The 25,319-nt window shown below is 40.0% G+C and overlaps 1 protein-coding gene across 1 annotated transcript in view; it reads left to right on the forward strand.

Moving 5' to 3' along the window:
- The window catches only part of SLC25A21 (solute carrier family 25 member 21), a 584,085-nt gene that overhangs the window by 51,003 nt on the left and 507,763 nt on the right, over positions 1 to 25,319 (forward strand). The gene's annotated exons all lie outside the window — the stretch shown is intronic.

A 25,319-nucleotide genomic window follows, 5' to 3' on the forward strand; every position in this document is an offset into this window, starting at 1 on the left:
CAGAATAAATCTTTATGAAGGCAGTCCGCCAAATCTTTTTCCTGAAGAGCAGCTGCTGGGTTTGTGGCTATGACTTTTCTCTAAGCAGTCCACGCCTCCCATCCCACTGGGTCACTTCCTGTCACACCTTAGTGCTGGCTTTTAGCCCCATGGCCACACCTGCCTGTCAAGGGCTCTGGGAAATGTAGTTAGGAGTGTCAGCTAAAAGTAGGTAGTGATGATGGGAGCCTGGTGGCTCAGTGAGCTAAGCACTGACCTGTTGACTCAAGGTCTGGCCACCACAAGGAGAAGTCTGTATGATACAGTTTGCTTCGTAAATATTTTCAGCCTTGGAAACCTTGGAAACACGTCTGCTCCATCCTATAGGCTTGGAAGTGACTCCGTAGAAAATATAAAATCAAATAGTTAGCACCCACTAGTAGCACATCCCCTACAAAGGATGCCTGTAATACTTCTTGGGCCTGTTAAAAATAGGTTTATTTACAGGTGCAGTGTAGGGCCGAGGAAACACACAACTCTCCTCTACTTCGTAGGTGCTTCCTTCCCCCCACTATCATGACCTCAATTCTACCTTACGAATCAGATTAGACCAGAAATGCACACTGCTACAGATAAGAGCCCGCAACACAGGGAATCCAGGATAGACAAACCCCTCAGGGCCAACAAGGACAGTAAAGATACCAGGAGGAGTAGGGGTGGGTGGGAGGAGAAAGGGAAAATTGATCACAAGGATCATTCTAGAACCCCCTCCTAGGGGGCTGAATAATGGAAAAGTGGGTGAGGGGTGACGGAGGAGGATGTAAATTATGAACATAATAATCTATAACTTATTAAGGGTTCATGAGGGATGGTGGTCCAGGGAGGGAGGGGGTATAAATATGGAGCTGATATAAGAGGCTCAAATGGGAAGAGAATCCTTTGAAAATGATGATGGCAGCATATATGCAAATGTGGTTGACAATAGATGAATGTATGGATTGTGATAAGAGATTTAAGAGTCCCCGATAAAAGTATTTAATAAAAACAAAAGAAAAAAAGCAAAGAAGGAAGAAAAGATCAGTAAATAAATGAAATGAGAATGTGATCATTTTTTTTTGTGCCAACACGGCACATGTAAGAAGCTATGGGTGCAGTTTAACCCGTCAATCAGGACAAGGCTTGATGATCTTCTCTTAAGATGTGACTTGAGATAAATGCATCTCTGGAGTCTGGCCCCCCTCTCTCTGTCTTCATCTTCCTGTTGAGGAGCCGTACTGTGATGTGGTCACTGCCATTGGACCCACCCAACACTGCATCCATTAGTCTGTGATCTTCTTGCATTCTGCATCGTTGCATGAAGCTGCATGAGTCTGAAGAGGGATTCATGGACTCTTTCAGACTTAGGGACTAGTATTCAATTTATAGAGTTGAGTTGGACTGGGCTGGGATGTTTTATTAATGCATGGTTACTTCTTGATATAAAGCTCTTTCTTATACATAAGAGGAGTGTTTCTGGATTTGTGTCTCTAGTCAACCCGGCCTAACACAGAATCACTGGCATTGTTGTAGAGATTCTCCTGCTTAGAATTTGCTGTCTGGGTTGGGGGTGGGAACAGCAGGTGATCATTGAAGCTCAGATTTCCTGCTCTTTTGGTAACCAGAGCAGAATCACTAGGCAGCAGTACATTTTTGAGAATCAGGGTTCTCATTCTAACAAAAGCTTAGAAACCATCAACAGAACACAACTGCCTTACTTTATAGATGAAAACTCTGAGGCTTTCAGGACAATAACTTGTCAAAGATTTCAAAGGCAGACCCTGTCCCAGCACTCAGCTCTCTTTTTTCATGAGTTAGATTTCTTCCCACTAGATGATGTACGTATTCACTTGCCTCCATAGCGTCATTACATCCCTGACTTGTTGTTCTTGTTAACAGAAGGAAGAAGAGGAGGAAGAGAGGAAAGAGAGGAAGAAGAAGAGTAATTTCTTTTTGTTAACTGTGTTAGGTGGGGTTCTCCAGAAAAGCAAAACCAGTGACACTTGTATGTGTTTGTATAGAGGAAGAGAGTTAAATCAAGAAATAGCTACTCAGTTGTAGAAATCGTTCAGTCCAGTCCAGTCTGATTCAAGTCAGACTGAATTGAAGCTGAGAAAACAGCACCAGAATGATGAATCAGAGATGAGTGGTGGGTGGGAGAGGCCAACAGGCTGATAGATGAAAAGACACTATGAATCCAAAGTTGGCCAAACGAATCCATGGCCCAAAGAATCCATCATCAGTAGCCAACTCTGAGCTCCTGGAATTGGAGGTGACACAACAGGAGATCAAGGAACTAGGCACAAGATCCATCTCTGGTGGAAGGCAAAGCACCAAAGAGAATTTGCCTCTGTTCTGTCTCTCTTTCTTCTATAAAAGTCCCCACCCCCAAGGAGGTATAATTAGGCTGTGACCCATTTGGCTCCGCCTTTACTCTCACGCAGGAGTATCTAGTTGCCATAGTCCCAAACAATCACAAAACTGTACAGTGAAAATTTTTTACAAAATAGGAAATCAAACAAGTTGTTCCAATGATCTATAAACTTGTACAAGCCAAGTAACACATAAGACAAATGATGTCTCAACCAGACTGTTTCTGTATTGTGTTTATTATGATTAGATTATATAAATCATTGATAAGCTGTTATCTGGTAGTGAAAAATTTTCAAAGTTATAGACTTAAACGACAATGATTAAGCACAATGATAGCAGGATCCTTGTAAACTGTAATTAGGGTGCTGGGGCGGTTCTGTGGGTGGAGTTGACCCTTGCTTGCCACAAGGATGTGGTGATGTGGAGGAATATGGGCTATGAGTGGCCCCAGCACCTGCTTGCCATTGCCCTTCAGTCTAAGCAAAGGTACCTTCATTGTGTCTTAACTTTATTATAACTTTTCTAGGCATGCTTAGAAATCAGAGCGGAGGCAGATTCCTTCATTCTTTCAGGACTTTGCATATTCTCTAAGTGGATGTACTCAATTCTCCAGAGCAGAATGCTACTCACCTTTTCTCTGTACACCTGATAGATTACGTTGGAAAATGTACACATTGCGTTTATCCTGCTATTTATAACCTTATTTTGCATTTAATAATGTAGCAAATGCTCTAGGGACTTGTTTTCTGGCAAACTAATATCTTTAAAAACAATATAGCCTCCTAACATGAAATGTAACTAATACAAGTTCAGAGGAAATGAGCTCTTGGACTCCCTCGAGTATGATTAGAAGGTTAAACGTACTGTTCACAAACTATTGTGTTACAGCAATTTTACACATTTTTACCTCACTACTATGAAAATGTTCTATTTTAAAAACACAGGTCAACATAAAGTTAGCACTGATTCTTGAAACATTTCAATGAAGAATAGCCACACACTATATTAATACTAGTTTAAAATGTTTTGGACAATGTCTTACATAAGTACTTTAGGCTCCCATTAACCACTTATCTAGTGAAATTGGTTATATTCTTCACAATGAGTGAACATGCGCAGTATTTCCATTATGGTTGTTCCTATGCCATTCATCTATTTTCCTTGCCCCCTTACATTTTCTCTTTGTTTTAAAGTAACTGTTGACTATTTGTCTCATAGAGATGATTATTATATGCTCTTGAGCTATAGCTTGGTTTAAGATATATGTGTTATTAATCTTCCCTTTCTGTGAGGTAGATAACTGGTAAATATTACACAATGTATAGTTTCTCTTATTTCTTTTACAAAGATCTCAGATTTTCTACAGGAAAGAATTTACAGTATTAAAAGGTTTCTTCATTTCCCCCCTCATTTCTTTCTGTTCGGTCAGAGATTTATTGCTTAATTAAAGCAGGGCTGTTTGTTTCTGATGTCCCCTCCCCGACACAAAATAGAGTCATCGATATCATCTTTGTCTCCATTGTTTATCTGTTTGCAGTCTTTATCAGGCACTCCATCCACATGATGCATTGTTACATTTTCTAAAACTCCATTCACATGATGTATTGTTACAGTTTCTAAAACACGAACTTCCCCAGGGATCAACTACTTGACATTTTCCTCTTTTTAGGTGAGGGGACTGTTGCTCCAGCTCTACTAATTGCAAAGTGAGACAGGGTTTACAGCGAAAAGGAAACAATGAATATATTTAGCTTTAGTCCTGACTTTTATTCAATTAGCAATATGATACATGAAAAGCAGAGAAAGGACCTGATTGTAGTGAACTTGCCAATAGAGTGTCATAAGCTAGAGTGGGTGTGGTGGGTAGAAATCAGGGAGTAGAAAGTTGAAAACCAAGGGAAGATACAGGAAGATAAACGCTAATACGTTTTTCTATTTTAGATGTGCCTTCTAAAGATAAACAAAAAGTCAAAGGGGTTGGGTTTGGCACCCTCACAAACCCCCAAACAAATAAAGGAAAATCAGATACATCCCTAGAAGACAACTCACAGCCTTTAATTACCAAAATGTAGGTGATTTTCCTCAATGTCCACATGCTTGTGTAGCAGCATGATGCCTATGCTCGCTCTCTCTCTCTCTCTCTCTCTCTCTCTCTCTCTCTCTCTCTCTCTCTCATCTATCTATCTATCTAATTATATACATATATAATTTGTGTGTGTGTGCTAAATGAATCCATAACTTTTCTTTTTGATGTACTTATCAGTAATAATCTTTTAAAGTATATTTTAACAACAAAGGAGTTTATTATTTTTATTCTGCTTATTTTCTTGCTTAAGTGGAAAATCATGAGTCAAGCATAAAGTGGATCTTATAAAAATGGATGTACTAAAGCTTTCTTTTCAAGCTTCTTGGCATGATTTCTGGTTCAGTAATAATGCTTAAGAGTGACTTAATGATTTGTTTGTTTGTGCTTTATCCTGACAAGACAAATGTTTGTTGTGTAAGAATAACAATGTCCTTATGTGTGTTAGAAAGGTTTCTCTAGGGAAACAAAACCAGGACACTAATGATTATATAGAATTTGCCCACACAGCAGTACAGAGGGCTCAGTTCAACTCATTTCCATGTTAATATTCTGGAAGTCCTTCAACTCATGAGGGCTGCTGGGTCCAAAGTCAAGGGCGCAAACAGCTGAGTCTTCTGTAAGGCAATGGTGGCAATCCAGTCATAGGCAGCAAACAGCAGGGTGAGTCATCAACAGTCAGCAGCTCAGGGGCTTAGTGAAGCAGGCCTGGATGGGATATCGCACTCAAGCAATGCAAGGGGACAGACTCAAGCTCAAGTGATGGGTATACCAGCAGCATGGTGAAGCAGGTCTCAAAGGAACCTCAAGCTCTAGTGACAGGATCCACAGGTTGGCTATCCCGCAGGTAGTGCAGCTTACAAGTTGAGGCAGAGAGCAAGCTAAAGCAGGTCTGATCACCAGAGAGCAAGAGCGAGGGAAGTGAGGCTTGCCGAACCGTTTATCTCTTTGACCTCCAATCAAACAGAGACCTTATTAATCCAACATGTTCCTATTGGCCAGGCTGGCACAATAAACGTATTACCTATCACATTACATATTCACTGTCAATGAGTGTGTAACTAATGTGAAGCGCTCAATTCAGTTTGTTGATATTGGGAAGAGCTCATTTGTTATAAAAGTTCCCTATAAAATGATTAGATACTTGTAACATTTCATGATACTTTAAAATTTATATATTCCTGCATACCATTAAGGAGCCTTCGTGGTGTTGCTTGGTCGGCATTAGACTGCTAACTGCTGGACCAGTAACTGTAAGATCATAGGTTCAAACCCATTAGCTGCTCCTTTGGAAAACAATGCGGTTATCTGCTCTCATAAAGATTTTACTGCCTCAGAAACCTTACATAGGCTTGCAATGAGTTGGGATAGACTCAATGGCAGTGGTTAGGGGTGAATATGCCATTAAAGACCTTCAGTGGCACAGCTATTAAGCACTTGCCTGCTAATCAAATGGCTGGCATTTCAAATTCACCAGTTCCTCTGTGGGAGAAAGATGTGGCACTCTGCTTCTATAAAGACTGGCAACTTTGAAAAATCTTATGAGATGTTTTTCTCTATGGGGTTACTATGAGTTGAAATAAACTTGACAGCAATGGGTTTAGTTTGGTTAGCTACATATCGTTACCTGCCTTAATATCTGCTATTAATTTATGAACAATGAAGTCAACTGCTGCCTGCTCCTGTGCCAACCCCATGATCAATTGCAGACAGGACTGTTCTGTTCCATAGGGGTTTCCTTGACTGACTTCAGAAGTAAGTGATCAGGTCTTTTTTTCTGAGGCTCCTTTGGGTGGGCTCCAACCTGCAATCTTTTGATTAGCAGCTAAGTATATTAATCATTTATACCACACAGGGACTGGGAACCATCATATATACTTTACATATAATATTTATATGTGATACTTAAATAGTATCACAATAATCTCCTGAGATACAGAAAGAGAACAAACATGAGCATTTCCATTTTGCAGCTTAAAGATTTTATCCAGGGTAGAACCAAACCAGAACTCACTGCCATCGAGTAGATTCCGACTTATAGTGACCCTATAGGACAGATTAGAACTGTCTTTGTGGGTTCTAAGACTGTAACTCTTTACTGGGATGGAAAGCCTCATCTTTCTCCCATGGAGCGGCTGGTGAATTCAAACTGTTGACCTTGCAGTTAGCAGCACAGTGAATAACCCCCCAAGCCACTGGGCTACTTCATGGTAGAATACGACTTCTCAAATAGGTTGACCTTAAAACAAACTTGGACACTATTTAGAGTGACAAAGGTTAATATTGATAATTACCATGGTTCGACAGTTATTAACTGGGATTGCCCCAGTGAAGCTGGGATTGCCCCAGTGACAGTGGAACCTATTTTCATCTTTACTAGAGTTCAATCTTATTTTTACACAGTGGCACTTCTATATGTTTCTCAGGCATTTCCTGATTTCTTTCTAAATATATACAAATAAATGTAGTATTTACTTTGTTGTTGCTATTTAGATTTTATTGAGTCTGCTCTGACTCATAGTGACCTTGTGTAAAATAGAATGAAGCATTGCCTTGTCCTTTGCCATCCTTTGCCTTGTCCTTGGCCACAGTTGTTCTTATGTTCCTGTTGTTACAGCACTGTCTCAGTCCATCTCCTTGATGGTCTTCCTCTTTTTCTCTGCCCTCTGCTTTCTCCATGGAGGAATGGACGGTATTAGCTAATCATGCTTATTTTTCCAGGGACTGGTTTCTTCTAATAACATGAACAAAGTCTGGGAGTCTTGTCATTCTGACTTCTAAAGACCATTCTGACTGTTCTTCTTCCAAAACATTGTTCTTTGGGTGGTTCATGGCACTGGCAATACTCTTTGCCTACACTGTAACTCAAATGTCTGATTCTCCTTCCGTCTTCCTTAATCGTTGTCCAACTTTCACATGCATATGAGGTGACTGAAAATACTGTAGCTTGTGTCAGGTACACCTTAGTCCTCAAAAATGACATCTTTGTTCTTCAACATTTTAAAGAAGTATCTTGCACTAGACTCATCAAATACAATGCATCATTTGATCTCTATTTCTGCTTTCACGAGCATTGGTTATGGATCCAAACAAAATGAAACCCTTACCAACTTAAGTCTTTTCTCTGTTTATAATGATGTTGTCTATTGGTCCATCTGTGTTTTCTTTATATTGACTTTTTTTTGGTGTGTGTGCATGGATTGGTCTCATGGTTGTGAGACTCAAACGAAAGATGGTGATATTTGCTCATCACTGACCTTTATATTGACTTTTAATCCACATTGAAGGCTGCAATCCTTGATCTTCATTAACAATTGCTTCAAGTCTTCTTCAATTTCAGCAAGCAAGGTTGTGTCACCTGCATATCACAGGTGGTTAATAAGCCTTCCTCCAATCCTGATGCTATAATTTTCTTCAAATATTCTCTCTCTTGGAATTGTTTTAATTGTCTTTAACTTCATACAAAACCAAACTCACTTCCATTGACTGGATGCTGACTCATAACAACCCTGAAGGACAGGGTAGAATGGCCTCTGTGAGGTTTTGAGACTATAACTTATTACAGGAGTAGAATCTAAGACATGTTTTTCTCTTGAGGAGCAGCTGGTTGTTTTGAAGTGTTGACCTAGAAGTTAGCAGCCCAACTTGTAACCATGATACCACCAGGATTCCTTTAACTTGAACTTAAATATGAGTGATGGATGGTTTGTTCCACAAGCAGCTTCTGGCTTCTTTTTGGCTGAAGATATTGAGCTTCTCCATCTTCTGACTACATTCCACAAATATAGTCAATTTGATTTCTGTTTATTTCATCTGGTAAAGTTCACATATATAGTCATGGTTTGTTGTAAAATTATCTTTGAATTGAAGAAGTTGCTCTTGCAAAATTCTAGTGTGGTATCTCCAATTTTATTTGTCAGTAAGACCAGATTTTCTAACTATAGCCCATTCCTGTAGGGCAGTGGTTCTCAACCTTCTTCATGCCACAACCCTTTAATACAGTTCCTCATGTTGTGGTCACCCCTAACCATAACATTATTTTCGTTGCTACTTCATAATTGTAATTTCGCTACTGTTATGAATTGGGTGACACCTGTGAAAGAGTCGTTCAACCCCAAAGGGGTCACGACCTACAGGTTGAGAACTGCTACTCTAGGGAGAACGATGGTGGTGTCTACTGCAGTAAAGATGTAAAGTCTTGGAAACCTTGAGGGACAGCTCTACCCTGTCCTCTAGGGTCATTGTGAGTGAAAATGGACTCTGTGGCACTGTTTTTTTCAGTTTTGGTTTTTTGGTTCCTTCCTCTTTGTCCCCAGCTTTCGCCTCCCATAGGCCAATAATTATCAGTGCATCTTGGTTGCATTGTGATGAACTTCAGACTGAAGAAGTTGTTAGAATTCTTCAATTTCTTTATTATGAGCTTCAGTGGTTGCTGTGCAAATTTCAATGAATTGTGTTAACTGGATTTTCTTGTAGGCGTATAGATACAGATATCATTGTACTTTAAGATAGGTCCCGCAATGGCTTTTTAGAGGATAAATGCAGCATCATTCCCCTTGAATTTTTCATTCCTTGTACAGGAAACCATACAATTGTCTCAAGATGGTCAATACCAAACCATTCCAGGTTAGTAATGCCGAGGCTATCAATCTTTATGTGTTGCATTTAATTTTTGATTCCTTCCAATTTTCTTAGATTCATGCTTTGGACACTGCAAATTCCAATTATTAATAGATAAATGCTGCTTTTTTTCCATTTGTCCTTTGAGTCGTGTCCTCCCATCACATGAACATCCCAAAGGCTTTATCTGTTCCATCCTTGTCGTTATGATCGACTTGACTCAACTTTGATAAGGCAGCTCTTCCTCAGTCATATTCAGAGTGCCTTTGAGTGGAAGGGTCTATCTTTTGGCACTGTATCTGACTATGTTCTGCTGCTCCTCGTGAGATTTTTCCATATGCCTAACAATGGTCTGATGCTATTCATAAGATTTTCAGCCTATGAGTCTTGGCTCCTTCACTTACTAGCTCTTGAGTAAGTTACTTAACCTATCATAACTTCAACTTCTCAGTGAAATGGATATGATAAGTAAGATTACCTACATTATATGGCTGTTATAGGGATTGAATGAAAAAAATACTTTGAAGTGCCTAGTGCTTTGTAGGCACTATATCTATTTGGTAAATAAAATATTAAAATACTGGAAATTGATTTTGTTTTCTTAAAAATACATTTAAAACCCCATAGCTGAGTGTGGTAATCTTTTCTTTTGTAAGAATCAATACTAGACCAGTTCCAAGGAGTCTGGATCGAAGATAAGCCCAATGTCCAAAAGATGTCCTGAAGATGCTACTCTGTTCACGACTCCTCCACTCCCCACTCCACCCTTGAGTGTATTTCCTCATATCCCTGGGTTCTCTGATTCATAGCAACATCACACAGAAACCAAGAAACGTTGAAGAAGTGTCTCATGTGGTGATGGCTATTGTTCAGTCTAATATCTCAGGGTCAGACAAAGGTGAGCCAAATGCATGGTCCAGAACTAGAAGCCAATGTGTCCAAAGCTGTAGAAGATCATCTTGCTTCTATCAAACTTCTGTCAGGACAGTAGAGGTCTGGCTTTCCAGGTGAGGATATGTATAGAATTGTTTAGCCAAGGAAAATAAAGAATGTGACCAAGTTTGCAACTAGTACTAAGGTGGGATCTTAAGGATGTCATTGAAGAAACAGAGTGTGTGGCCTGGTTCATGTCCAGTAGTAAGCCAAAAACAAACTCGTTGCTGTGTAATTAATACTGACTCCTGAGACTGTCATTGTTAATGGGAGTAGAAAGCCCAGTCTTTCTCTTGGATCTGCTGGTTGTTTGAACTGTTGACCAAGTGGATTGCCGCTCAATGTGTAACCACTACACCACCAGGGCTCCCCCCAGTGGTTAAGTGAGATCTTAAAGATGCCCTCAAGGAAACAAAGAATATGGCTTGACCTACACCCTTCACCAAGGTCAGACCCCAATCACATCTAACTCTTGTCCATCAGCATAGTAGGGACCAAAAAAATGGAAACCCAAACTCACCAAACTCACTGTCATTGAGTCAATGCTGACTTATAGTGGCCTACAGGACAGGCTAGAACTGTCCCCTGTGAATTTCTGGGACTGTAATGCTCTAGGAGAGTAGAAAGCATAGTAGAGAATGCTCTCCAAAATGGGAACATAGGCACAGACATATAAAGTCCAGAACCATAATATGTCATTTAAGAAACCATGGCTAGAAGGACCACATTAAATAAGCATAACTCACGGAGAACATTAATTTTACTCCAAGCACACTTTTCTAAGCATTTCTGATAAAAATTCCCACATTTGGCATACTTCTGATATCTACACCTGAAATTACTATTGTCTCTGCTAGTGCTGTAACTCTAGGTTATTGTGCTCAAAGTTAAACAATTTGATCAATGTCTTAAACTAAAACAAACCTCAGTGCCACTGAGTCGATTCTTATTCATAGAGACCCTGTAGGACGGTAGAACTAACTGCCACTGTGGGTTTCTGAGACTAACTTTATACAGAGTTGAAAGCCCCATCTTTGTCATCCCTGAATTAAAGTTCCTCATTCCAAAAGGCAGAACCAGATAGCCTTATTATTTAATTGAAGAAGCCAAGTGATTTCAATTGGAATGTAGATCGTGTAAAAATCACCACCATAAAATTCACTAGTAGAATAGAATGCAATTTGTAGAATTCAGAAAATGATAGATTATGAAGTCTCTCAAGTCATCTAACAGCTAAAATGCTCCTAGATGCAAATTAGCTTGCTAACACTATATTTACCATGTACAAGTCAGTAATGCTGCCTGGAAAAAGAATGATAGTTGGATTTGCAAAAGAATTTTTTTTTTAACCTTGGTCTCGTAAACCAGTGTGTGCTTACACGGAGTCAGACAAATAGATGTGGAGGAAGTAAGAAAGAAAAATAAAAATATAGAGCTCAAGTATTAAAATGTATAGAGGTGGAAAAGAGGAGACATTATATTTGTTGGAATGAATTACAGAAGTGAGAAAGTGTCTATTCACTGAATATGTGTTTTGTATATAAAAAAAAAATCTTATACCTGTTTGACCTAGCCATTGTAGATAGAATCATTGCATTACTTGGGAAAATATTACTAGAAGCCTTTTGCAAAGGTACTGTTTGGAAATGATCACATTAGGCCATTTTAATTTCTAATTCATTATGGTTTGTTAAGTTGACTAGCAGTACAAGAAGAACAAAGGAGGTGAAACAGAAGAATAAGAGTTAATATTTATTGAGCTCATTAATAATGATACTCCAGGCACTGTTCTAAGTTTACATGTAAATCATGTTCTCGTCTGATCTACTCTCCTGAGAGAATAAACAGCGACAGACGGTGAGTGGCGAGGCAGCCCCGTGGATGGTGTTGCATGTGGGAGGCACGCTGCTTGTTTCCTTGCTGTATCCCTAATGCCTCGATGACTAATGAATTAATGAATGACATTTCCACCTCAATCCATGACAGCCATCTGTTAAACATCGACTTTGGGTTGGGCCCTGGGAAGACAAAGATTAATTAAGACACAAACTTGGAACTCTGGAAGCTCATCGTGTGAAAGGAAAGCATACATGAAAACTGTGATTATGTTGCAGCGTGGCCAACGTGACAAAGAAGGATTAGCAAAGAGGAAAGGCTTCAGAGAAGACGTACCGTCTGAGCAGGCACACAGAGAGACTGGCAGAAGACAAGGGTCAGGGGCCCGGCTAGCATGACTTCTAGTTCGAACACTGCCTATTTACTTGTTTGTTTTCTATTTAACTTAGGAAGACTGTGCACCATCTTGGAAAGTCTAATGGAGTAGTGGTTAGGCCCTGGTGCTAACAGCGAGGTCAGCTCTTTGAATTCACCCGCTGCTCCCCCGGAGAAAGACTCATCTCGGCATCTCACGAGAGCACATGTACCCTGCCATGCAGGTCTCTGTTGGTCAGGACTGACTCAGTGGCAGTGAGTTTGGTTTGAAGTTCTTACTAGCTATGTGATTTTGGTTAGATAATTTAGTCTCTCAGAGCTTCAGGTCTTGAATGTGGAAGGAAGGAGGGGGAAGAGGAAGAAGAAAGAAAAAGAAAACAGTTATATTTGCCTCGATGTGAAGATTCGAGAAGATAAGTGTAAAGTTATCAATACAGAGCTTCTCATTCCATATGAAATGGCATCATTAATGCCTGTATTATGTAACAAGAAGAAAGTAAAAAACAACAAAACACTTACAACAAAGACTCTCTTTTCTTGCAAAATAAAGCCCTGGCAAGTTCGACCAAATGAGTGCGAAATAATAGGGATAAAGCCAGCTTTTTCTTCTGGAGTTCAAATTCCATTTATGACGGCTCAACTGAGACTGCTAAGAATAAACGGCCTTAAAAAGGCTCAAGAGGTTTCTTGGGACAACAAATGACTGTTACAACGGGATATTTTGATGTGTTAAGTGTAAATTACTCAGAAGCATATGGATTAAATTTCCTTTCAGCAGTGCTCTGGTTTAAACGGCAAGGGGAAAGAGAAGTGAGCAAGGGGCCTGCTCGGTTAGGAGCCCCGGCGAATTGTAGATAGACGCACAGAGAAAAGGCGGAGAGACAGCCCTTGGAGAAGAACGGGGGAGCGATCCCTCCTCCCGCTCGGCTCCAACTTTGATGAAGCCCAAATTAATGTAATTCCAGCTGACCTCACCTCTGAAGGTTGAAAAATATTCTTAATCCTTTTAGGAGATCAATTAGTAATAGTCATTAACCTAGAACGTGGTAAACCGTGTTCTTTTCATATGAACGATAACGTTGAGAAGAACCATTCCTATTAAAGGAGATGCTGTCTTGAAAACGAAACTTCTTTCATAGCAAAAATAGGCCGGGAAAGAGATCACAGTTGAAGTGCCTCATTATACACACAGGAGACTTAAAGGCTCAGGAAGATGAAATGAACTGCTTAATGTCTTTCCTTGAGTTGGTGGTAGAACTGGGACTAGAAAGCAGGTCTTAAGAAGTTAACTTGATTTGGGCAAGGCCTCTTTGTAAGTAAAGTGGGGTCCTGGGCGAATTTCAGCTAAGATCTAGCTAACACACTTGCTAGGATTCCACGCAGCCGACTGAAAGTCGACCTAGCCATTCTACTTACCTAAGTTCCATACATGCAGGTTCCTTTATAAGAATAGAGAATGACAGTAAATCACAACTGAATCCCTCGCCCTCTCAGACATCTGCTTCCTTCTCCCAAAGCCCTTCATTCCCATTTCAACGCATACTTCCAGAAATTGTGTGTGTGCTTTTAAAAATATTTTTATTTTGAGACAAGTTCAACTTAAATAAAAGTTGCACAGATTGTACAAAGAGACTTTTATGCATATCTACTGCATGTTAACATTTTGCCCCATTTGCTTTATTTTTTCTATTGCTCTTTATCCATTCATGTACCCATCTACCCATCTGTCATTTGAGAATGTTTTTGTCTAATTAATTAAAAGTAAGTTACAAACATTATGGTCCTGAACCCCTAAACTTTTCAGTGTGTATTTCCTAACAACAGAGATCTTCATAATCACAATAACACTTGAATAAACTTAGCACTTACTAACTCATTTCATATAAGGGACTTGCGGGTTCTTGGATTTGGGCATGAGAGGGGGAATGCCTTGAAACCAGTCCCCTAAAGCTTCTAGGAGACAACTGTGCTTGCAACAGAAGTCAGGCTGCATGATGTGGGGTTCATCTTAGGGTGTTCCAACAAGGGCACATGCTAATTTTGATCACCTGGCCAAGGTGTGGTTCTTAGGTCTCTTTGTTATTCGTACTCTGCACTTCTATTCAATCACACAGACATTTGCAGTGACACACATATTTCAATTCAACACTTACTGAATACATGTGTGCCACTGGTCTAGACCTTGGTGGTGTAGCAATGATCAAAACAGACAAAATTCACTCTCTCCTTCCACTTTTGACACATTCCTATATCTAAGGTGCTTTAAAATGTATGTGGAGAAATGAAATGGAAAGATAATGGAATTTTTCTATTAATTTTTTGAAGTCCACTTAGACACTTGAATTCTTAGTTTTTTAGAAAACCTGAATATTAATATTCTACCTCATTGTATCTCTTTGGCATTGTTTATTGTCCATCATTTCTGATACCAATGTAACCTGTTTCCTTTTCTATTTTGCTATTAGCAATGATGATGAAATAAATGCCATTATATATATTCATATATATATATATATTCATCTAGCTATGTGTGTTAGGCTCATGTCTATAGGGACACTTATCTATGTACAAGAAGAAACTTTATTTTAAGAAGCAACTTTAAATTAAGAAGGCACCCTTGCCTAGTCCTGCTCAAGTCCATGGGGGCGATCCTAGCCAGGGCCCTGTGAATCTGACACCACAGGAAGCAGGGAGATCCCAGCCCCACAAGTACAGAGTCACGTGCCTTTAAGGTCAGGGGAAACATGGAAGGACTCTGACACTTGTCAAGGTGGGGTGGCCCACATGTGGCTACCCCTGGAGCAGACACAGAGTCCCATTGGAGTGTCAGAGAGGGAAGCAGTCCCAAGAGTCCCTCATTCTCATACCAAAGGCCACACCCAAGGAGGTGTCCTCAAACTAACACTTGATGGTCAGTTCTGACTCCACCTCTAAGCCAGATGTATCTGCTTGACATAAAATCTTCCAACTACCACAATCTGTGTGTATGGATCTGCATGTGAGTATAATGGACTATTTGTGTATATATGTGACTGCTTGTGTAAATATGTACTTGCATGCAAAAAGTTGTGTATCTGTTGGATTATGTTTTTAGAAGAGAAATGTATGGGTCAAACAAGTTATGTATCAACATTTTAATAGATACTACCAAATATCCCTCTAAATTTTGTCCTGAACTCAGTGTATGAGAGTGCTTATATTTCCCCTTCTCACCACAGTGGGCACCATCAAATATTTTCACCCTTGCCTTACAAATTGGCATTACCTTAGCTCGGCGATACCGAAAAGTCCAAATGTTTACAAGTCTGATGTGCCACGTCCTTCTTATGTGTGACTGCTGCGCGGCGACAGGCTCTTCTTCCAGGAGCCTCCGGCGAGCAGATAGACGGGACACAGGGCAGCTGCCTGCATATTTAAAGAAGTTACGAAGTTCTTGAGTAAAGTGTGTCATGGAAACAAATCTTTAAAACCTATGCTTGTCTACATTACTAAGATATGGGGATGCTACCTTAGGGACATTTTAGTAGGAAGTGAATGAAGTAATATAACCACAGATCAATAACTGATTTTAAATGAATCATTCAGACATGCCTTTTTATGCTCAATGTCATGAGAAATGAGTTTAGGAGTGTTGCACATATACGTATGTATTTCTAAACTTTATATAATAAACAGGTTCATGACAGATGGCTTTTGAACTATTAAAAACAGGTAGATCGTCTGATCTCTTTCAGGTTGTTGCTGAATGTTTGGGGGGGGCTGTGGGGAGGTGGGCGACTGTTGGGCATAACTCCACCACCTTGGACTTGGACTGGAAATTACTAAATGACTTCCCTGTGCAAGTAACCATTACTTTTCCCCTTTATCACTTGTCTCTTTCTCTCTGCTCCCCCTCTCCTTTTTTCCCTTTAAATCCTCTTCCTCCCTTCAAAAAGGAGGTGTGCACTATTTTGAAAAGGAAGCATTTCTCTTAAATACGATGAATTTTGCCCACAATAAGCTAATTGCCAAAGTGGTTGGCCACCTGTGGAAGTAATTAATCATTTGTCAGTTGTTCTGAGGTTAGTCAGTTGTAGTTTCAATTTATTATATACACAGTTTTGCATCCACAAATAATCATGGCTATTAAAACCACCCATAGAGAAAGAAAAGGTTAGGCAGAAACTTAAAAACATTGGCATATTGTTTATATTTATGAATGAAGCTTGCATAACATTCAGCTTTATTCATTTCACCCAATCCAGAGATACTGGAGTTAGGGATACTAGAAAAAATACCACCACATTATCCTGCTGTGTGGGCGAGCAGGAGACGAGATCATTCCACCTTTGTAATTTTACTTGCTAAATTAAAATTTGATTCTTGGTTGGTTATCTTATCATTTTAGTATTCTATGGTATGGAGGTACATAATGTAAAGTGAATCAATTTATATTTAAAGTAATGATAACAAGAATTCAATTCTGATGAGTGAGCAGCGATGTAACAGCCACCATCTTGGATAACCACCCTGTGATTACTGTGATATATTCTTTATGATTACATTCAAAGAGTTCTCTAATCCACAAATTCAATCCAGTGTATTTACCATGTAGCAGTCACAATGTCAGGATGTGAAGCATATATACAGAGTTGAGTGAAAGATAATTTAAGGGATCAATAATCCAGTGCTTTTGTGCGTTTGGTAGGTGGCAAGGAGGGTGGTAAAACTAGCATATAAATATATTGGTATTCTTGAGGTTATAAGAAAAATACCCAATTCCACATAAGTTGACTCACAAGTTAAAGGCTGATGGAGTTCTAGATAATGTGTTTACCAGGTTCCCACTAGCATATAAGCTCAATGAGAGCAGGAACTATGCCTGGCTTCGTCACCATGGCATTTTGCTACCTGCAATGGTTGCTGGCCCATCATGGATAAATACATGAATAATGAACTGAAAAAAATCGAAAGCTATTTGTGAGCCATTGAGTTGAAAATACTCCAAAATAGGCTGAGGTAAATGTGAAGCCTTTCCTTTAGCTCAACGACATCATCATGGCCTCATTCTCTTTACATTTCTATTCTGCTTTCCATAGTGCCTGCTTCCTTCTGAGACTGGTTCTCCCCCATGAACTCTACAGAGAGGAACCTAAGTTCCAGAGAACTCAGTAATTATCTTTAGTGTCCTTATTCCAGATTAAGTCATGTGCCTATATCTACAGGAATCACTGTGGCCACGGGAATAGTATCTCCAAGTCATTTTAAAAGCCAGTGGCCCACTTCTACATCCAACCCTACCTAAATAGCTTGGGTGGCAATCTCAGTCCTAGGTAAGTAAAGGGAAGGAGGAAGTGGGTGTTAGAGCAGATAACAGTAATCCATATAGTATCATTTAGGTGGCATGAATATGGGCCCACATCATTACTATAGTAGTTATAGATGCCCGGATGCTATAGTGGTTATGTTTTGGGTTGCTCACTGCAAGATTGAAACCACCAGCCATTCCACAGAAGAGAGAGGAGGCTTTAAACTCCTGTAAAGATTAGTCTCAGAAACCCACAGCAGTAGTTCTACCCTATGCTAAAGTATAACTATGGGTTGGCATTGACTCAATGGTAGCGAGCTTTTGGGAGTCATAGATGCAGTGCCCTGTTGGTATAGTCAATAATGCAGTCAGCTGCTAACAGAATGGTCAGCAGTTTGAAATATCAGTTGCTCCACTAGGGAAAGGTGAGGTCTGTTCCTATAAAGATTTAAAGCCTCAGAAATCTAAAGGGACAATTCAGTTCTGTTCTATAGTGTTGCCATAGATTCTATAGGGTCAGAATCCACTTAATGACAGTAAGTTTTAGTTAAAGATGCCACCAAAGTTCATGTTTCTAGGATGCAAAAGAGCAGGAAGAACAAAAATCTTCATAGTTAGACCAGTAAGCAATATCATGTTAAACATGAAAAGACTGAAATTGTTAAGGATTTCATTTTATTTGGCTCCATGATGAATGCTCTTGGGAGCAGTAGTCAGGAAATCAAGTGACATTGTACTGGGCAAATCTACTGCAAAACACCCCCAAGTATAAGTGTTAAGAAGCAAAGGTGCCACTTTGAGGACTAAGGAAGGTTTGCTTGGCCCGACACATGCTATGTGGTTTCTTCCCTCCCTCCCTCCCTCCCTCCCTCCCTCCCTCCCTCCCTCCCTTCCTCCCTCCCTCCCTCACTCCCTCCCTTTCTTCCTTCCTTTCCTTCCATTCCCGTCCCTTCCTCCCTCCTTCCTAGTTGTATATTGCCTTCTCCTTCATCCAGTTTGACACATGTCTACCCTCTAGACGCCGTGGTATTTTCAATTTCCCTATATGCATTTGCAAGCTGGACAACAAACAAGGAAGACCAAAGAAAAGTTGGTATCTTTGACTTATGGTGTTGGTGACGAATACTGTGAGCTCCAGGAGAGTGAACAAGTCTTATTGGAAGTAGCACAGCCATAAATGCTCCTTAACAGTACGAATGGTGAGGCTTGATCCCATGTACTGGAAGCATGTCATTGAGGGAGACTGATCCCTGGGGAACGATAGCATGGTTGGTAAAGTAGAGGCCACAGAAACCGAGGAAAGCTTCAGCGAGGTGCACTGACACAGTCGCTGCAGCAGTGGGCTCCAGCAGCAAGCACTCTGTTTCGTTGTACTGCTGTGCATCGGAGCCACTTCTGTGGCACCTCGCAGCAGCAAGACAGAGAGCAGGCGAATCTGCATGACGCGGTGCTTTACCATTTACTAGGAAGAGTCGAGGTCACATCTTACCAGTTAGTTTAGGAAGGCTTCTCTTCGTGCCCAAATGAGAACCCTGCTTTACTGAGGCCAGGCTCTCGGAGGCCCGCAGGGCAGTCTGAAGGCAGGATGACTACAAGGCTATATCTTAAATGATTGGAAAATGTTATTTGGTCCAATATCAAGGCAAGGACTAAGCCACAGAGCTGTCGTTTTAAAGGGTTAAAAAGTCCACGTTCATGGCTCTTAGCTTGAAGGGGAGAGTCTAGAGTTTCTAAGTAGTCACTTAAGGGGACATACCAGCAGAGCCACCCGCGGTTCTCTCCATCGGGACCCTTCCAAGTGCTCCCTTTCCAGCTTCTCGTTTGAAAAGAGAGGTCAGGATTTGCAGGCTTCCACTGAATAGTGAAAGACAAACTCACACTGGCCTTAGAGTGCTGGTGGAAACCGAACTCCCGATGAAATTCACAGCCGTGTCACCGACCATGCTTGCTATGTCCTCTTGCATGTTGCCTGCATGGCGAGCAAAGCAAACGCTGAGCTGGGAAAGCAGATCACCAGTTGAGAACTGCTAACCCAGTGGTGATAGGTGGTGTGCGGCGGCGCCCGAGCCCTTCCCTGGGACTTTGTTTCTCGCAAGCTCGGGGCTGTGTGGCCAGCAGCAAGTATGCTGACTGAAAACTGTCACAGCAGTGATCAGTGCAACCCAGGAGTTGAGTTTGACTGGAACATATGTCTTCAATTTTAATAGCTCAGCTTCCCAGATGCCCTAAAGGAGAATATTGCCTGAGAAGGAGCTTTTCATGTAAGAATAATTTGTGTTAAGTAGCTCAGTGATCTGTTTGTTAGGTTAGGGCTGACAGTTTGTTTATATTTCTAAAGGGGTATGATGAATGGGGGAGAAGTTGATGCTAATTAGCCTAAATTGTTCCTAAGAATGTAGAAGGCTTTGCCAGTTTCATTGTTTCTGTTTCTTTGCACATTTTAAATAATTGAATGGAGCTCAGACCATTCATCATAAGTTCAGGCAACATGGAAATAAGTGAATGTAGCACAGGTCTGCACGTGTGATGGAAGATGTCACTTTAAATGGCAATTAGGTAAGACATCAACTCAGGGCCAATGCAGACTATTCTAGTCATTTGCATAAAAAAATCAAACATAAATGTTTTCATTTGCTTCGTTAATTATCTCTGTCACCACAGAGGGAGACAGCCCTTCTTTTTGAAATGGTGCCGTGTTCTCTGTGAATCCGCTCTCCCTTCCCTCGCACCATCAGATTCAACTAAGAAGCCTGTTGGGAGATAGTGGTCTCAGGATCTGGCCAGGTAGATCATGAACAAGGCAGCAGAGCAATATCTGTGAAAGTGGCACGGGTTCCATAGCAAGAGCCAGGGTACCAGGTGGGCACGTTTGAAAGACTGGTAAGCAGGCCTCATCTGTAGCCCTGCGCTTGGCTACCTCGCGGTGATCCAAATGCCAAGCTGAGGATGCAGACTCCTCTCAGTGCATCCAACACTCCCTTTAGGTAGGAAGGTTGCGTGAATAGGCTACTTCACAAGAGTGTAAGAAAACACACAATTTGTGAACACACATATTTGAGAATTAAAATAGGAAAAATGAAACTAAATTTAGAAAAGGCGGATTTTTTCAACCTTTTAATCCTCATTGGAGGCCATTCTTTTTTAATTTATGCACATAAAATACCACAGGAAGAGATGGTATAAATTTGTGGACTGTGGAGAATGAGTGAACATTTTTGAATCAGGATCTTTAAAAGGGGTGAAATTTGAGTATGATTAAGTTAGGAAAAAGCCTCGCTTACAGCGGAAGTCGGAGACTCTGTATACATTATGGGCATGTCATGGCTTTTAAAAAGTTATGTTAGACTTCTATACAAATTGTGAAGGAATTTGTATAACCTCAAACAAAAAATCTGTGTGGTTCTGAACTTTTCCAAAGTTGAAAAAAAAAACAACCCAACAACCCCCAAACCAAAAGAGAGCACTCAAAGGAGGGAGGGAGGGAGGGAGGGAGAGAGAGAGAGAGAGAGAGAGAGAGAGAGAGAGAGAGAGAGAGAGAGAGAGAGAGAGAAATAATGCTGGTTCATATTCCACTCTAGAACAAGCTTTACTGTGGGGTGGGCTGGTTGTCTGCACTGCCTGGGTGTTTTCTTGGTCACTAATTTTCTCGGAAGGAAATGATCCTATGGCTTATGCTAGGCACGTTTGTGCATATATGCCCCATAATTGGCATTTATTAAGGAGACCTGCAGGGTGATGGATGACTGTCAGAGTTGAGCCTGCTGGCTCTTAAGAGAGTTGCCTTTGCTTGAGTTTGTTACATTAACTCATTATAACTGCTCTGCTTCAACCAGCTCTGTTTACTTTTTCATAATTAAGAGTTTTGAACAATCGATTTTCAGAGACTTGGCTCATTCCCAACTTGGCGACTTTACCTGACAGAAAAATATGCAACCGAACAAATATTCACAGTAAGAACCCGTGAGTATTAAAAAACTAAGGTCCGTCTAGTCTCTTTAATTAGTAACTGTTAGTTAATTGCTTTTAAACACAAAATAGTTTATTAATTACTGTTAGTACCATTAGCTGCCCTTTTCTCAATATTAAAAAATGAATCCTACAAAAACAACAGCTATAGAAATATGTCAAAATCAGGATATTTAAAATTAGCATGTATATGTACGATGCTACATTAACAATAGCATTCACAAATTATGTAATACCATCTGAATCTAAAGACATTTTTAAATGTAGAAGAAAAAGCATGATTTATATATTTAACATTTAAGTTTGCATAATCAGTAAATCACAGTTGTGTATTTTGCTTGTATATTTCACTTTCTCTTTTGAAATGGCAAAGAAAGTACACACAAAAATGCTTGAAATGAGACATCTCTCAATATTCAGAGGTGAAATGTACCACATTTCCCATTACCACTTAGCAAGCCATACACGGTGATGCTGTGTTTGATGTATATGTTTCATGACTTTTTTTAATTGATCTGTTCTAAAGCCTAAATGTTTGAGGAGAAAAGATACTCTTTTTCAAAAGCAAATACAGTTGGAGAGTGTTTGCACTAAGATTACAGACCTACTCATGGTTATATCATTTCTGATTTGTAATTAGTTGATGAGATTATTTTTTGTGAGGTCTATTTACCAAAGAGAGTCACTAGATGAGTAGATGCACACAGCAGGTCGTCGCAAAGTCTTCAGGAATGGGAAAGATAGAGAATCAGTGAGGAAGGGAAAACAGACAGCCTGCATTTATGAAAATGAATGCAGTGCTGGGTCCTAATTGATAGTCACAGCTCCAAGTGATACGTTCTTAAATACCGTATTGGGTAATAACTCTGTAGAAGTATACTAGGTCCTTGAACCTTCACAAAAATAAATGGAGAGTGGAACTTAGTTGGTTTCATATCGCAGATAATGCAGCTCCCCTTCTTTTTAAAAGCAACCAGGGTTGGCAGAACAAAATGTAGAGTTCTTGGCCAAGGAAGACCACCTTTGCAGCAGAGGGATGACACTGATTCATTTATACTACACGCAGATGATGGAAAATCCAGTTAATTGGCCCTCCATTTAGTCTACAATGCTCAGTTCATATATTAAAAGTTGCCACTGGATTAAAAAACAAACTGACAAATTAATATCCTTGTTATAGTGGAGGGAACTGGAAGTCATCAAAAAGGCCCTTAAAAGACAGTTTACGGAAGGAGTACACGCTCATTTCAGAAAATGGCCTCGTCTATACTGGCATGAAGGCTCTGGACCTTTTGTCCCTCCTAGGTTGCAGCAGTGTAAAAAAATAATTTTGTATCCATTAGACTTATGCATAAATCTATAGTTCATAAAGGTATTTATTTGGCTGTTTAAATTAATCTCTATTTTACAGTAACTATAATTTTAATAAATATATACGGAAAGCCTAAAGTTAAAATACTTCTTTCTGCATTTTTAATTAAAATTTGTGAGATTGTGTCCTTTTATTTTTAATAGATGTGTATATGTTTCCTAAAACTTTAATTTCAAATAATTTTTTACCTGTAACCTAAAAAGAATGGCTAGCCCTTGTGAGTGTTTTAAGTACCCCCCAGATTAACTCATTTACTCATCACTGCCCCCTCATCCGATGACCACCATTTTCTGCACTTTCTAGGTGACACAAACGAGGCATAGGGAAGATAAGGAGCACAGCTGGGAGGTGGCGGAGCGAGGAGTTTGAGCACAGCGTTCTAAGGCCGGAGTCGGGCCTTTGGGTGCTCTGAAACAGGCTGTAGTTTTAGTCCAAGTAGTTGAGGATACAGAAACAAACATGTAAGTCACTATTCAAAATAGAGCGCCATTCCAAGTGTTGTTTCATTTTGTTAGGAAGCCTTTTTCTATTATATGTGTTGCTGAACTTGCGCATGCAGCAGCGTCCCTCTTTCTTGAACTTGTGTGCCCTAGCACCTGGGTACCACTACAAGGGTGACACTGGTGGTTGCCACCCTTCGCAAAGATTGGGACTTGACCTTTGACCCATGAAAATAGTTATAATATTTAACCATATTACAGCAGAATTCTGCTCTGTTTAAAAAAACTGTTATTTTGAAGAGGAGAAAAAGCAATAAAAACAGAAAATCTGAATTCCAAGAAAGGAATGATAAAATTGTAAAAATTTGTCATGTTTTAAAAAATCTTTTGAAGTCTATTTAACATGGTCCAGAAATTGTCAGGGTTCAATAAAGGAGTCTGGTTTTTCGCATTAGCTTGGATCTCATGAGTTGTGAGACAATGTAAGCTTGAGTAACTGTGAGAAAAAGATTGCGAGGTAAGTTTAAGAAAGGGGCACTCAAAATTGAGTGAATTGTGGCTCACAAAACTTATTTAAGATAATTCAGAGGTATAAAATACCATATATAACGTTTAGGTACAGATATTTAACCAGTAAGTATACTTTTTAGTGTTTATTTATTCACCCAAAAATTGATTGAATATATACTGTACATGAAGGATAGAGGGATGAGCAAGATAGAAACCTATTATTGAATGAACTTTCTTATGAAGAAGAGCAATAAACAAACAGTATACTATCAATTCAGCATAAGTAGTATGAAAAAAAGTAGAGCTAGTTAAGGGGGTAAACGAGAAATCCAGGGGGAGAGAATGATGTCTTTTTAGATGGAGTAGTTAGAGAAGGGGGGTTGTGGTGCTTTAGTGATTGCCAGTTGGGTCAGCAGTTCAAGGTCACCAGCTTCTCCCTGGGAGAAAGATGGGGCTCTCAACTTCCACAGCGAGTTTCTCAGAACGTTGAAGGGGCAGTTCTGTGTCCCGCAGGGTTGCTTCTAGTAGACATTCATTCGATGGCAGTGATTCTCGTGTTGGAGCTAAGGATGGCCTCTCTGCAGCTGCTCACATCTGGGCAACCATCTGAATCATAAGAAAGAACGGTGACATTTTTTCTGTATTTGAAACTTGGAATGGATTTTTTTTAATTTTGGTTTCTTAAATAGAATATTTTATTAATTTTAGGTTAGTTGGGAATAATTACCCATAACCATGCTTTAAAGATATTCCAGGTTGTTGAAAGAAGAAAACAAAAAAAGATAAATGTTATATTAGACTTTCATGTATTTCAGTATTCTAACTCATCAGTGAAAGGTATATGCCCCAAATTTCCACTTGTTGCCATTGACTTTTTGCCAGAAACGACCTTCGCGCAGCGTTTTGACATCAGTGGCGGCACTGAGTCACTCTGCTGAAGGACTGTGGTTGGCACTCCTAGGAACCAGCGACTCACGCCTGGAGTCCCCCTTCAGTCAGGAAACCCTCTGACGAGGCCACTGACGTTAAGCGTTTGGTCAACTCGAGGTCCTGAGGCTTTGGAGGGCTTCTGTGGGGGCCGCCAAGGCTGTGACTCCGGGAGCAACTTTGAGGGAATGAAATCTTGAGAGGGTCATGGCTTTCGTTAGCAGCTTCATAGCTCAAATGTGCTGTGACCCACGGTCACTGGCAAAAGGGTGATAGAAGCAAAAGGGTGATAGAAGCAAAAGGGTGACAGAAGTCTGGAATGATTACTTTTAACAGCCCCCCTTTTTTTATAAAGTTATTTTTAGCAATAACCATGTACAAAAGAATAGTAAGAGCCAGAAACAACATGTAAAAGTATTGCACTTTTAATCTATTACTAGATTAGTAAATAAAATAAAATTACCAAAGTGAAAAGAAAAAAATGAGTAAATTAATACTTATTAATTATATCATTGTATTTTTCATAAAGTAGGAAAAATATCTTACACCTGCCTACATACTCTCAGTTTGCACAGTTTTAAA

The sequence above is a fragment of the Tenrec ecaudatus genome, chromosome 14, assembly GCF_050624435.1.
Source record: "Tenrec ecaudatus isolate mTenEca1 chromosome 14, mTenEca1.hap1, whole genome shotgun sequence".
NCBI lineage: Eukaryota > Metazoa > Chordata > Mammalia > Afrosoricida > Tenrecidae > Tenrec > Tenrec ecaudatus.